General features: G+C 39.9%; 1 protein-coding gene across 13 annotated transcripts in view; it reads right to left on the minus strand.

Annotated features, from left to right (window-relative positions):
- Nucleotides 1-13,572, minus strand: part of ZMIZ1 (zinc finger MIZ-type containing 1) — a 326,060-nt gene that overhangs the window by 288,663 nt on the left and 23,825 nt on the right. The window lies entirely within an intron of this gene.

Here is a 13,572-nt window from a genome sequence, read left to right on the forward strand (position 1 = left end):
CACACAGCTTAGGTCTAATATCACTTATTTGTTACTTCATACTTGAGCTGCACAAAACAGACCTTAACGCAGGCAAGGGCAATGGGGATTAGAAAATGCAGTAATGCATTTGAGAGCAAAATTCAGGCTGTTCTTACTCTCACACACATCTTTTCATTAATAGCACTGGGAGTTCTACTCTTTCCTTTCATTCTTATCTTTCAGGGTGAGCTCAGGGATTCTTAAGAGAAATGAGTTATGTTGCTATAATAATGTATTTGGGGAAAGTGGAGTATCAAAGCCTTAGAAGAAACTTAAGCTAAATATTTCCAGGATCCTTCTGGAAACAAACAAGGTAAAAAAAAGAAGAGAGATTTAGGTGAGGTTTCTGCTCAGATCAAGCTCATATCTCTCACACAGGTATTTCCTCTGGTGTCATTAACACACAAGGCTTCAGACCACCAAGCAGGCCCAAGGGTGTTTGGCATCCCTTAGGATCCAGCACTAGAATTGCATGTTAATATCATGAGCCCTCTCTTACCAGTCTTTTAAAAAGCACAAAGGACAGATGTGTTTTCCCTCTGGTACATGGTTACTGCAACACCCATGACAATTACTAAGCAACTCTTAGCAGAGCTGTAGGAGGAAGACCAAACTGGGGTCAGGGCACAGCAGAGCACGAGGGCTGCAATCACACAGCATTACCAGACTGCGCAGCAGGGCCTGGCTCACAGGGACAGCGTGTAGAAATGCACAACCAGCCCAGGCTGCCCAGATAGCCAAATTCATTTTAGAAAAAACCAAAACACTGGTGCTTGGGATTCCTAGAAAACCACTGAGGAAGAAGAGTGTTCTATGAGTGTGGACTACTCCACAGCAGTGGGTCCGGCAGTAATGAAGAGTTGTACAAATACAAACTTAAAGCACCAGCTTTTGCAGAAATCCACCTTCAAAGTGTGACACACTAAAAAGAGGATGATTTTACAATTTAAATAAAGCAGAAGAGCAATTTAGATATAAAATGACTGTAAAAAAAATACAAGCCCCAAAGCTGAATATTCTACAGTGACCCATGGCTCATCTGATCGCATATCCCAAGAGTAGCTCTGTGCCCTGCTGAGCAAAACATGCAGAAACCAGGCCCAGCAGATGGGTCACTTCTTCCACAAACATTAAGTTTGCAGACAAATGAATGCAAGTATACACACACACACAAATAAGATGTACATATACACATGCTTAGAAGTTTAACATGTGGCCACGCTGAATCTCTTTAAACACACCCTCCATATATATATATAAGACTTGTTTATGCACAAAAGAGATGGACATCTCAGAAATGGCCAAATTATAGTTTCTGCACCAGGTGACGGTGATTAAAACCTGAATATTTCATCATGGTGAATCACACTGCCAAGTCTCTAGGGACCAGAGCAATCTCAACTGGCAGAAATGACTGTTTCCCAATCTTCTGCTGCTTCTCTAATGAGTTATGCTCAAGCCCTGCCAATCATTTACCAGAAGACAGATACCCATTCTCCAGCTCCAGCTGTGACTGCCCAACAGCTGCACGTCTGCATTTTGGACCCCATGCACCTCTTTGGTGCTTCCCCGTGTGGAGCCATGACATGACAGCCCATTCGCTTTCATTTGTATCCCCCCAAACAAATGAACGAAGCCATTTCTAGATCAGCAGAGTTGGAAGAACCACCCATGTGAAGCCATTTCAGTCCCCATGCCCACGTTTAGCCTGGCTGCCTCCTGCTCTCAGCCTGTGAGCCTCTCCTTGCCAGCAGCTCCACCACACAGCTCTGGGGATGCCTTCTGCTCTCAGGAGGTGACACATTCCCCCCACAGTACCAGTTTAACCCCAAGAGAAGAGAGGAAACAAGCTGCTGCACACAGATTACAGCTGAAGAGCAGTAGGTAATGACTGGCGCTGTGTCAAATTGCAGTTACAACTTTTTTTTAAAGGTATGTATGGCTTTGCATACTGAAGTTGCCTTTTGAGTTTACAGTGCAAATACCTGAACTCAAACCAAAACTGCCAAAAAAGCACTTGTAGGGACGTGCCTGAATGGCACAAGAACATTCTGACAAATGTGAGCATAGTTTTGCTCAGAGGATTTAAACAAATATATATTCTGATGAATAAAATGAATAGGAAATTAAACTGTAAGTTCTTCTAAAGATTGACATGACATTGCCAGCCTGGCGTGTGGTGATGTATTGCTTCTGCACTGAAATGAAGGCACTAATATGAGCTAACAGTGCCTGGACAAGTTCTGCTGACAGTTACCTTTGACTTTTAAAAATAAAACACTTTCTCAAGTCCTCAGCCTCTTGTTTTATCAAAACATCTCTTTCCACCTTTGATGACCTTCCTTGATACAGGATTCAAAGTGCAGATGAGACCCACTGCTACCAGCTGGCATCCTCACTCCTGTTACCACCACAAGATGCACATTATCAGCTGACATCTACTTTTTGTTTTAGCTTTGTGTTGTGCTGTTTCTTAAAGACTCTATCACAAAAATCCAGGGTCATACGACCAAACCAAAGAACAGATGCAGCGATGAAGAACAAACAAGAGTAATGATTTAATCACTGCATTATGGATATAGTGATGCAGGGTACATACACATTCCAGTATGTGGGACTGCTGCATGTCTCAGTCACTATTAAAAAAATAAAAACACATACACGCACATGTATTTTCACACATTCCAGCACCACCAAGTCCCTAAGATCATTTTATTGAGGTATTCACAGCAATTTAGATTTTGTTCAAATACATAGAAATTGAGCTTACCAGAGGAACTGAACTAGTAAGAGACAGCCAATAGCCTTTCCTTTCTGCCAGTTCCCAGCACCTCAACAGCTAAGTGCAGTAGAGTAATCCACCTGTTGAGGCTCATGAGCTGCCTGTGCCTCTCATGACCCCAGATGAGAAAGTAGAGGAAGCAGTGGTACCTCTCAGAAGGATTCGCTCCTTTAGAATTGTTTTCAAGCCACTAAGAGTGGTCTTTTCTCCAATCCTTTTTAAAAATTATTATTTTAATATCAAATACAGTGTGGACTATATCCTTGGTCAATCAGGAACTGAAACTCTGCAACACTACAGGACAATGCCCCAAAAGCTGAAATAAGTAACACACAGGGAGCCTCCATCCAACAGAGCTCTGCTGTCCATTTCCCAAGTGCCTTCACCTAGCCAACAAATTAGAACCAATTAAGTCTTTTGCAAGAAAAGTTTTGGCTTACAGTGATGCCAAAGTTTAAAAACAGCTAAGAGGCATTACCCCAAATATAGTAAAATAATTAGTCCATCCACAAACACCACTGGAAATTGCCTTGGGTTTCTCTAAAGGACTTCAGCTTTGTTATTCTACGTAATTATAGTAATCAAAAGATCCTAACCGGGTACTGGAAACATTAGGTTGGTTAAACTAGAAAAGACCTAAGAAATTTTGTTCTTATTTAGAATTCCTCAGTCCTTCCTGTATGCCTTATGTTCAAAATACAACAGTACATTTTTCAGTGACACTTCAGGTAAAATTAAAAAAAAAAAAAAAATCAGCATTTCAATGTTTATTCTAAGCTATTGCAAACTTCATTTCCTCACACAGGACAAAGAAAAAACAAGGTCACAACCATCAGCAGTACTACAGGAATGCTAAAGCCAAGGCATAACCTCTATATGGAAGCAAAAATTCATAGCTACAGATGTAAAAAGGCAAGCGAAGCTTGCTAGCCAGAAGGTAGCAGTACTATCCACCTTAAAACAATAATTTTGGAATGTGTAGTTTTGAAAGTGTAAGCCCAATACTCAGAACCTAAACAATCTCTTTGCATTGCTAGGATTTTTTCCACAATTAATCTGAACACTTGCTTTCAAATGATGAAATTGACAATTTTGAGGGAAACAAAAACACTTCGTTTAAAATCTGGTTTAACACCTGATGATGCAGACAAGCTCTGCTCTTCTTGCAAGGGAACTCTGTTGACACTTGTCTATACAGGCACTTAAATTTACACATCAGAGCATGAGCAAAATCTCTGCTGTACTGGAGCTGATCGCATTTTTGGCAGCGACTTCAGTAAAACCCAGACTGAAAGTGCTGGCTGCATCAGATCGATAGTTTTCAGAGCCTCTCTTTTCTACATGCTACACATTAGAAGAACAAGAAAAATGCGCGACTTTAAGAGAAATCACACACTTTTAATTAACACGGTGGAGATGCTAATCTCAAGTTTTAATGCACAAATCAGAAAATACATTTTGAAAAGTCTCATCGTGATTATAGATGAATTACTATTAATGAAAGCAGGTCATGTCATAATTTTATAGAGCCCTTAATTCATGTTATTCCACAATCTATCAAGTGACAGCACCTTCCTTTTGGAAGAAGTACTGGAAAGTAGCAGAGATGCAGTCACCACTGCATGCAGCAGCTCCCACAGCACTCAGCAGCAGGGCTGGGCACCACCATCCTGTCTATGCTGCTTTCCTCCCCACTGCACACATCTCGACAGCATTAGTGCAACAGCACACACTAATGGCTCCATCAGATTCAACTGTACCTATGTGTCATACTCTCTCAGACAGAATACAACCATCCCTCTCAGATGCACACACTGTTTTGATGCATACAGGCCACGAATCAGGAATCCCTCCGCTGCTTTTCAGATTTCCCAGGAAGTGGCTTTCAAATAGCTGTAACTAAGTCAGGAAAAAGAGGGAAGAAAACAAGAGCACTGTTTCCTGTTGAAGAAGCAAAGGTGCACTGTGGACATGTGCTCCTTCTGTATCACCTGCTGTACGGGAACTGTTGAGTCACGGCCTGAACCACTGATCAAGTACCTGGGGAAAGGAACCAGTGAGCCCTGGGAGCACATGTGAAGGCAATTCAACTGTGTGACCAGAAGGGGTGGAGCCTGGCTGCACCTCTCTTAGACCTCATTTAAGGGCTGACTGCCACTGGGAAAGGATCTCTTTCTAGAGATCCCTCCTTTGTGGAGCTTTTCATCGTGAGCCTAAACCTTTGGATACAGGTGAGCATTCCTTCACTATCTCACTACAGTATACTCTTTCCAACTGTACTTAGTTGACTGTACACCTGTGTACTACCTATGCTCCACTTAACGCAGGTGTCTATCCCCAGCATACACTCCAAAAAAGTACTGCCATATATTAACAGACTTTCCTAAAAACTTTAAGGTCAAAGAAAGTCTCTGAATGTTATATCACAGCTTCTGGGGCTAAAGCAGCACCAGGATGTGCTTCTGTGCTTAAAGAACACCACGTGTTTGTTCAACAGGCTGCAACCCCTGGAACCGCTGGTTAATTCAAACAAGACTACAGAGCATTTCCAATGACTCTGGATAAGGAATCCACTCACCGCCACAGCCAGAAGTTAAGAGACTGCTTCAGGATCAAGCATTCAGCAAAATCCTTTGCTGGGTGGAACAGTAGCTAACAGGTTATGTATTTTAAAAAATAAGTTACCGTCAACCTCTTTCACCATGAGCAACACACAACACAGTTAAGCAGACCAAGAGACCCCAACTCGTGACTTTCTAACAGACAGTTTTCACAGTGTTTCTCTCCTAAGAATTTCTCTGAAGGTTAAAACAGGCTTGTCAGTAATAGTCAGATGGCATTTATCTGTACAACAAAACTCAGTTACAAGCCATCAATATTTATTAGATATAAATCAAGCCCTCTTGAAAGTTACAATAAGTTATATAAATTTATCTTGCTCAAGATACTCATCAACATATTTTCTAACTCTAACATCATTAAAACAGCATTCACCAAGTACCCCTTGCCAGAGTCAGCAGCTGCTTGCACTTAGCTTTCTGCTCCTTAATCTCACGTTTGGCTATGCTAATGAAATTAATATTCTGGTTTCCTCTCTCCTTTCACACTTCATCTCCAAGACCAAAAAAAGCCAATGATCATTTATTACTAACACACACAGAACTTGCACAGATTAGAGAAAAACAAAGCATTTACAAGATAGATTTTAGATTTTTAAGAAGTGCAACAGATTCAGAAAGGCTTTCAACTACAGCTTAAACCTCTATCTTCTGAAGAATGGTTACAAAGGTATTTAACTTACAAGACCACAACAAGTGATACCTTGAGAAAGGAGGAAGAGACTTCTATGTTGCTCTTTACACTTCCAATATTGAATTGGTGTTTTTGCCAGTAATGAAGTCACTACATGAAGAACAGAGCTACAGACCAAGTTCCCTGGCTTTACTTAAGACCAAAATACAACTGCATGATATACTCATGAGATTCTGCTCTGCTTGTAAAATTCTTATGCCACTAAAGACATGACTATGCCAACCTCCTGTTATGAGGTACAGAGACTGTGATAGAAGTAAACTGATAGAACACCTGAGGGATTTCAGTTTAATTCAGCAGCTGATGATATTTAAGCATACAGTTAATGTAAGCATTTTTCCAAGTAAGGACAAAATTAACAAGAGCTTGACTGAACTTGAGATAAAATGGGCTTAAAAATTGACTCAGAATGGCTCAATCTGTGGTTACACAGACAGACTCAAATACATTCTCACTATTCATAAAAACTTAGTTTATGGAGTAAGCAAGAAGCTTTCCTATCTTCTAGAGCTTGCCCACCAACATTCACCAATGGCCTCTGCTGATTTAATGTATGTTTTTGGAAAGAAGCACACACCCCCACAGACAATCCAATACAGAAGATTTATCTGAGCTAATGGATCACTGGCAATGAGACACACCAAACACTTATGACCCAACAGGAAGGCTGCAAACAGAGAGCTGCTTCTCTCATGGGAAGCAAACCAAACCTGCCAGTTAAAAGGTTCTAAACAGTTTTAAGAGAACTTGGATACATTTTCCTGGTTTAATACCATTGTAAACCTTATTAAAAAAAGTTCTAACAGTTCACCCAACACATCTTTGAATGCCTGTAACTGACACTCTTAATGCACTGCTTAGATAATTTTCTTAAAACATAGTATATACCTATGCTTTTTAAAATGTAGCATGCAGGAGTGTTCAGTGGCTGGAGGGCAACAGCATAATGGTGGGGTGCCAATAAGCTCCATAAAACAGCTTAGATACTTATCATCACCTTGTCAAGAATGATCATTTAGCAGTGGTTCTCGCTCCTGAAACACCCAGAGAAAGCTAAGGCTAAATTCCAAGAACGACAATTAGATTACATATTTTGAAGAGGGAAACAAGACAAAGACAATCTCATCTTACTCCAGCTGTTCTCCTTCCTGGAGTAGGCTGAAGATTTAAAAGCTCATTCTCTGTGCTTTTTACTACTACTTTGTCTTTCTATCTGAAAAAGATACAAAAATTGGTTGTAATTCAGGGCTAATTCGGTCTCTAATTAGTTTTGAATCTTAATGGCCCTGATCCTCTGTGTTAAAGCTAATTTTTATCATGTCTGATGCCTTGTGGATGCGTCATGTTCTTGCTAATCTGGATCAGCACTTTTGGCAAGATTTTAATATGAGTAGAACAGTGTAGACACAAGAAATTTTAAATATCAGATCATCTTGTGACAATGCACCAGAGAGCAAATAGATAAAAATAAAGAGGTAAGTTTATTCAAGGGACAGAAGTCATCTTCCCAAAAGAGAATTTGGGAAGATAACCTGTAGTCTTTTCAAAGTTCTGTGCATAGGTTGTCTTTGAACCCCAGAAAGAGAAATACTTGTGACTACGGAACTGCATACTATCAGTTTTTTCTTGGATACTGACTTGAGAACTGCATAATGTAGAACAGAAGGGAGATATGTTTTTTTCTTCTACCTGATTTACAATGAATAGCAGTTTGCAGAATTATAGAAGCAGATTAGAAGTGTGTGTAATAAACATTCTATGGGAACAAGTCAGGGTTCACTGCATTCTCTACCAAAAAGACAGCTACAACATAAAGATTCATCATGTCACAAAAAACATTGAGATGCAAAATTCTGTATTTATATCATATAATCCTATCTTCTGTCATCAGAAACTACATTAAAAACAGCTTCAGGTTTACTCTTGTCTGAGCAATTTGACTCAGATACATTTTAAGAGGTAAGGAAGTTCTCAACTGATTGGTATTATCTCAGCGTAGCAGCAGGTCAGTATAACAGCAAACCACTTTGCCTCTGGAGACAAGTTTATTTCCATGATGCAACCAATGGAAGGCAGCTGAACAGCCACGTGTTCATCAGCCCCATTACAAAACCACCACAAGGCTTGGCATGATACACAGTGTTTTCAGGAAGGAAGCCAGATGTGTATTAATATGGATAGAAGTAACCAGGATGAAGGAACACGGGCCAAGGCAGTAGAGAAACACGTTCTGCATCACCTCTCATCAGACCTACCTCAAAGGGATGCTATTCATCCCTTTCTTCACATCATACACCAAGAAACTGAAATCCGGATAGAACCTTTACAGCCAACAGTTGAATTTAGGGCTCCTGATCACACCTCTGCCCTTGCAAGCCTCAAACCCTGCAAAAACATCCACTTCCAGCACTGTATTGAAGAGTTACAGGACACTGATGTGGCTGACAGATTTCATCTCCCTTGAAATGAGCGCAGCATGTTGAAGCACAACTTGACATGGTCCATGTCTGTGCATCTGCAATAAAGTGCACTCATGACTTTCTGAATACCTTCTAACCGAACCGTTAATTCTCAAAGTCTTTCCACAAACTCCTCTGGCAGGAAAGCAAGACAACACGTGCACATATTCAGTGTAACGTGGCTTTGTTATTATGAACTGGACTCTATGCTTTCTTTCACGTAACACTCAGCCAACTGTTCAGTTTTACAAGGTGCCGGAGGAATGTATTTCCTGTTATCCGAAACACATCACTCCTAGAGCGCATGAATGATGGTTTGTGTCGAGTTTCTACAATAAACTAAGAGGGCTGTCAAGTTTGATGGCGTATTAGTTTGTCACTTGTAACAAGCAAAGCTGCGTGAGCAGATTAGACAATGCTACATAATTTAATAATTTTATTATCTATTCTACTTGACATCGCCAGCTACTTCTCATCATTTCACCTGCCTATGAGACTACGTGCCAGATACAAAGCCTTTTTATTACTAAAATGAGTATTGTCTACCTATACAGTGTTTAACACACGAAAGGAAAGCTACGCTTTAAACATCAAATAAAAAATAATCCAACCATTTCCAGGAAACTCTGAGGTGAAAGTTCACAGCTGCTCTTCTAAAGGACTAATGCAGAATGAAATCAATTTAAGCAATTGAACTCTCAGTGGAATACCCAATGTGTGCTTCCACACCTTTAACCAAACTCACAGAAGCAAAGCATTAAACGCAGACTCTCTGCATGGGATGAAATGCAGAGACAAACTGATAGGCTGGACAGAGGAAAAGAAAGAAAAACAACAAAACCATGCCAGAAAGCTTCTGACATCAAGTCATTTTAAGAAAGTCAAATATGTAGATTATATCAGAAGCACTGTATGTGTGCGCACCTACATTTAAACCAGCAATTGTGTCTAAAAAAAATAATCAACTGGTAAATCACCATATGCATGTATTTACAAGTAACGACTGGACTTGAATTATAGTTTTCTTTCTAAATGCAGCTGCTGATTCCAGGGCTTCAAGTAAAGTGGGAGCAGAAGAGAAGCGGGAAGATAAGCTTAGGACCACGCAAGCAGCTAAAGACACACCAAGTAAACTGGTTAGAACTGGAATCAAAATCTTGAGAAGTACTGTTTCCGATGTCCTTTCCTTTGCATATGACTCATCTCCAACTGCAGAAGGGATAAAAAACAAAGTCTTTTGCTTTGATTATTGTGCACTTGAGCTACAACATAGGAAGCAAATAGTTCTATTATTCAAATATTACTACTTTTTATAAACCATAACTGGAAAAAGTTCCTTGGTTCTTTCCAGGGCTCTTTTTTTTTTGTCCATGAACCACAATTGTTCTACACTGTTGTAGGATGCTTGACACTGATGTGGGATGCAAATTCCTGGGACAGATGACTTCGAGATTTATGAGGCATTTGACCCACAGTTCACAGATGCAGGAACTCCTGTCAGTGCTCAGAACCAAATCTGCTCACCTTGCCCAGGACTGCTGGCACACCCAAACTGTCGTAAGTATTCACACAAGAACACCACCAAGCTCTGTTGGGCATCAGTGAACCAGCAGGCTTAATACCTTGCCTCTGCAGGTGTTCAGAACTAAAAACTGCTTTTGTACAGACAAGCCATCCCAGAGGAGTAAAACTGGCCACAGACTTTTGCTAGAACTTCTGCCAGTTGATGGCAGCTCAAAAGAACCATTGCAGTTAAAATGACAGCAAATCCAGGAATGTGGGTAAGGCATTAGTCAGCTGAAAACCACTGAAAAAAGCTGGGTTACATTGAAAAACAACAAAACCCTTTGAGTCTGCCCCCCGGAGAATCAGTCTATCCATTTTTTAAAAACATTTCTTTTAACTAAACTCCTGTAAGATACTTTATGCAGGATTATATTACTAATAATTTCCATGGGATTTCAAGCATAAGAGGTACCAGTTAGATCCTCCCTGGAAAAAAAGCACAGAGGTAAAGGGAGGGATAAATCATCATGCTTTGGAAGAGTACATATGAACAAGATGAGCACGCAGATGCTTTATTTTTGAGAATCATTTTATTACTCTAAGATTTGAAAGCAATTGAAAGTTTATCCTGAGAGCCTGGATGCTATTATTTTTCTTGTTTATTTGTTGCAAAGAATCTTACCCCTCAATTTACTTTGAGAGATTTGCAGGAACCACTGCTACTTCAGATTTTTCAAAAACAGTACAGGAATACATCCTTTTTCTACAGAAGCTTCAGAATGCCTGGAGAAGTTTCTAAACATTCATTTTACCTTTCATATAGCTGCAAGATTTTCTCAAACGTCAAACAAAAAGAATTGTCACCAAAGCTTGCAGAGATCAGCAACAAACAACAGCTCAGGGGAAAGGGCACAGCTCCAAGTGCACTCACAAGCTTGCCATCCCCTGCTTGCAAGGAGTCACTACTCCAAAACAATGTAGGCCAGCTCTGGCCCAGAGCCACCAAAAGATAACATTAATGTGATGCAAAGTCACAAAGTCACTTATCCCTACAATGCTCAAGGATTTTGTTTGTGTTTCTGGAGATCTGATTTTGTTATAAGATTGTGAAGAGCACAACTCCAAACACTGACTTAAGGTGTAAATCAGTGCAGCCCACGGTGAGAGCTCACATTGCTCACAACACAGCAGTGGAGGGTGTTCAAATTCAAACTTCCTTATCGGTATTTACTCTTAGCAAACTACCTTGTTTGTCTTTCCTTTATGTTGCAGATATCTGTGCCACTTTCCAGCTGTTTATGTAATTCTGAACTAAACCAACGTTGACAGGGATTTGCAACACACTCATTTGATTTCTCCGAGCAGCTGCTCTGTGACTAGGAAGTCTTTCAAATAGTTAATCTAAAGATACAGAGAAATCCTGATTTACTAAGCAGTCTGAAAAACAAACATGAAAAAAGGCATTCAGAAGGACTGGAAAACCCACTCAACTGGTTTTCCTGATGCCTCCCCAGTACAGGTTGTTAATCAGGATACGAAACAACTGCCTTGCCCTTCTGTTAGGGTGAGTTCCTTGATGACTAGCTCTGCTTTCCATTTCCATCAGAAATACTATTACCAATAATAAATCACTCAGAGTGTAGGAGCTGATTATGGCATTACAGTTCTGACGTGATGTTGCTACGTAACAAAGCAACACATTCAAATGTGACCTGGGCTCTTCTTTTAACTACTATCTCCATTACTAAACATTAGAAAGGTGCAGTTATCGTTTCAGCCACCAACAGAAACTGTAAGGAAGACCACATATGTAGCAAGCATAAGAGATAGAAGTGACAGAAATTGATAAAAACTTCATCGCATGGCTGACATCCCATATATCAAAGCTCTAAATCTCATTCTCTGCTTGCCTCCAATTTCCATCAAAGCCTGCCAGCTGCACATTTATTGAGAAGTTTGTGATCTGACAGCCACTGTATTACCAACATTAATGATGCATCAGTCTCTAGAATTACTGGGGAAACAGTCCAATTGATTTTATTATTATACAGAGTTCCTCACATTTCATTTCAGGCAGCTTCCTACCACAAATTTAGCAATAACTAAAAACGCTACACAGCTGATGCACAAAACGCTAAGGCGAAATATGGTTACCACAGCTTCACACTGCTCCATTCTCCCTCCAGGAGAGCTCCAAATCACTCAGATACCACAGTGTAACCCATGAGTTATTGGTCTGTAACTAGAAGGGCTTCCACATTATGATGTGATAAACAGTGTCCCACTAATATTTACTAATTCAGACAAAAAAGCTAAAAAGAGACCCACGATGCTTCCAGCTCCCAGAAAAGTCATTTTCCTGAAGTCTTATAAATCCCTGCTGTTGACACTAGATAAAATCATGGGTGTGGGAGAGTGTGTAACTTGATTATATTGCCATGTAGACTGCAATTGTTTCCCCAGGTACCATAAGGAATGAGAACACATTTTCACGTAGCAAATAGCTCAATTTACACTAATCTTTTCATCCTGGAAGACTTCCTTTACTGAAGAACAATCAAAACTGATAACATGACCATCACAGCTACTAAAAGGATGCAATAATACAAAGTACCAGATCAAGCTGTAGTGGCTTTTACATATCATAACCAGATTTGTATACACATACACTGAAATTTCAAATAACATACAGCATCTCCCTCACATACTGAGTACCCATTCCCAGAAGTCCCTGAAGTTACTGCACTTTAAAAAAAAATTGTTTTCCCCTCCAGTAAGCATAGCAATGAAACACAACATAGGATTACGCCTTTTGCTTCTATGAACTGGAAGAGAACAGATAAAAGCTATAGTGGTTTTAAGAGACCTTTTAAAGCTCCACATTCCCCCCAAAAAGCAGAAGAGAAATAGTTTTCTCCTTTTAATTTCTTAACTTCAGCTTTTCCAAAGTCACAGACCAAGTATTTTCAAGTATTTGTAATTAAGAGTTTTACTTGCTTACTTTAACAGGCATGGTCTGTAACAGTAACAAGAGTAACACAAATGGAACAAGCAAGAACTCCTGTAGAATAAGACCCTTCCCCATTTATTCTTCTTTTAATTGACAACAGCAACTTAGTCATTTTGAGTTCTGTAATAAGTTGAGTTAATAAAGGAGATTTTCAAACAGACCAATATGAATGATTAAAAAAAAAAAAACAACCCAAATGCTACAGGAGGCAGTATCATATCTGATTCTGTAGTAACTCCCTGCAACTCCACAGCAAGATCTTGAACCACAAGCATTGTAGACAGAGCTCCTGACTAGCAAATGCACCAAGACAGCAAGAAGTTGCTTCCAGATGCATAACACAGACCAGACCTTACACAAATAAGTTGCAGGAAATGCTGCTCCTTTTTTATTTATTTTCTTGCAGTCTGCTATTTTTAGAGGTGTGCAATACATTAGTTTTTGAGGAACATACTTGAGGTTGCCTTAGCCTGCATTCTACT

This window comes from Gallus gallus, chromosome 6, assembly GCF_016699485.2.
Source record: "Gallus gallus isolate bGalGal1 chromosome 6, bGalGal1.mat.broiler.GRCg7b, whole genome shotgun sequence".
Lineage (NCBI taxonomy): Eukaryota > Metazoa > Chordata > Aves > Galliformes > Phasianidae > Gallus > Gallus gallus.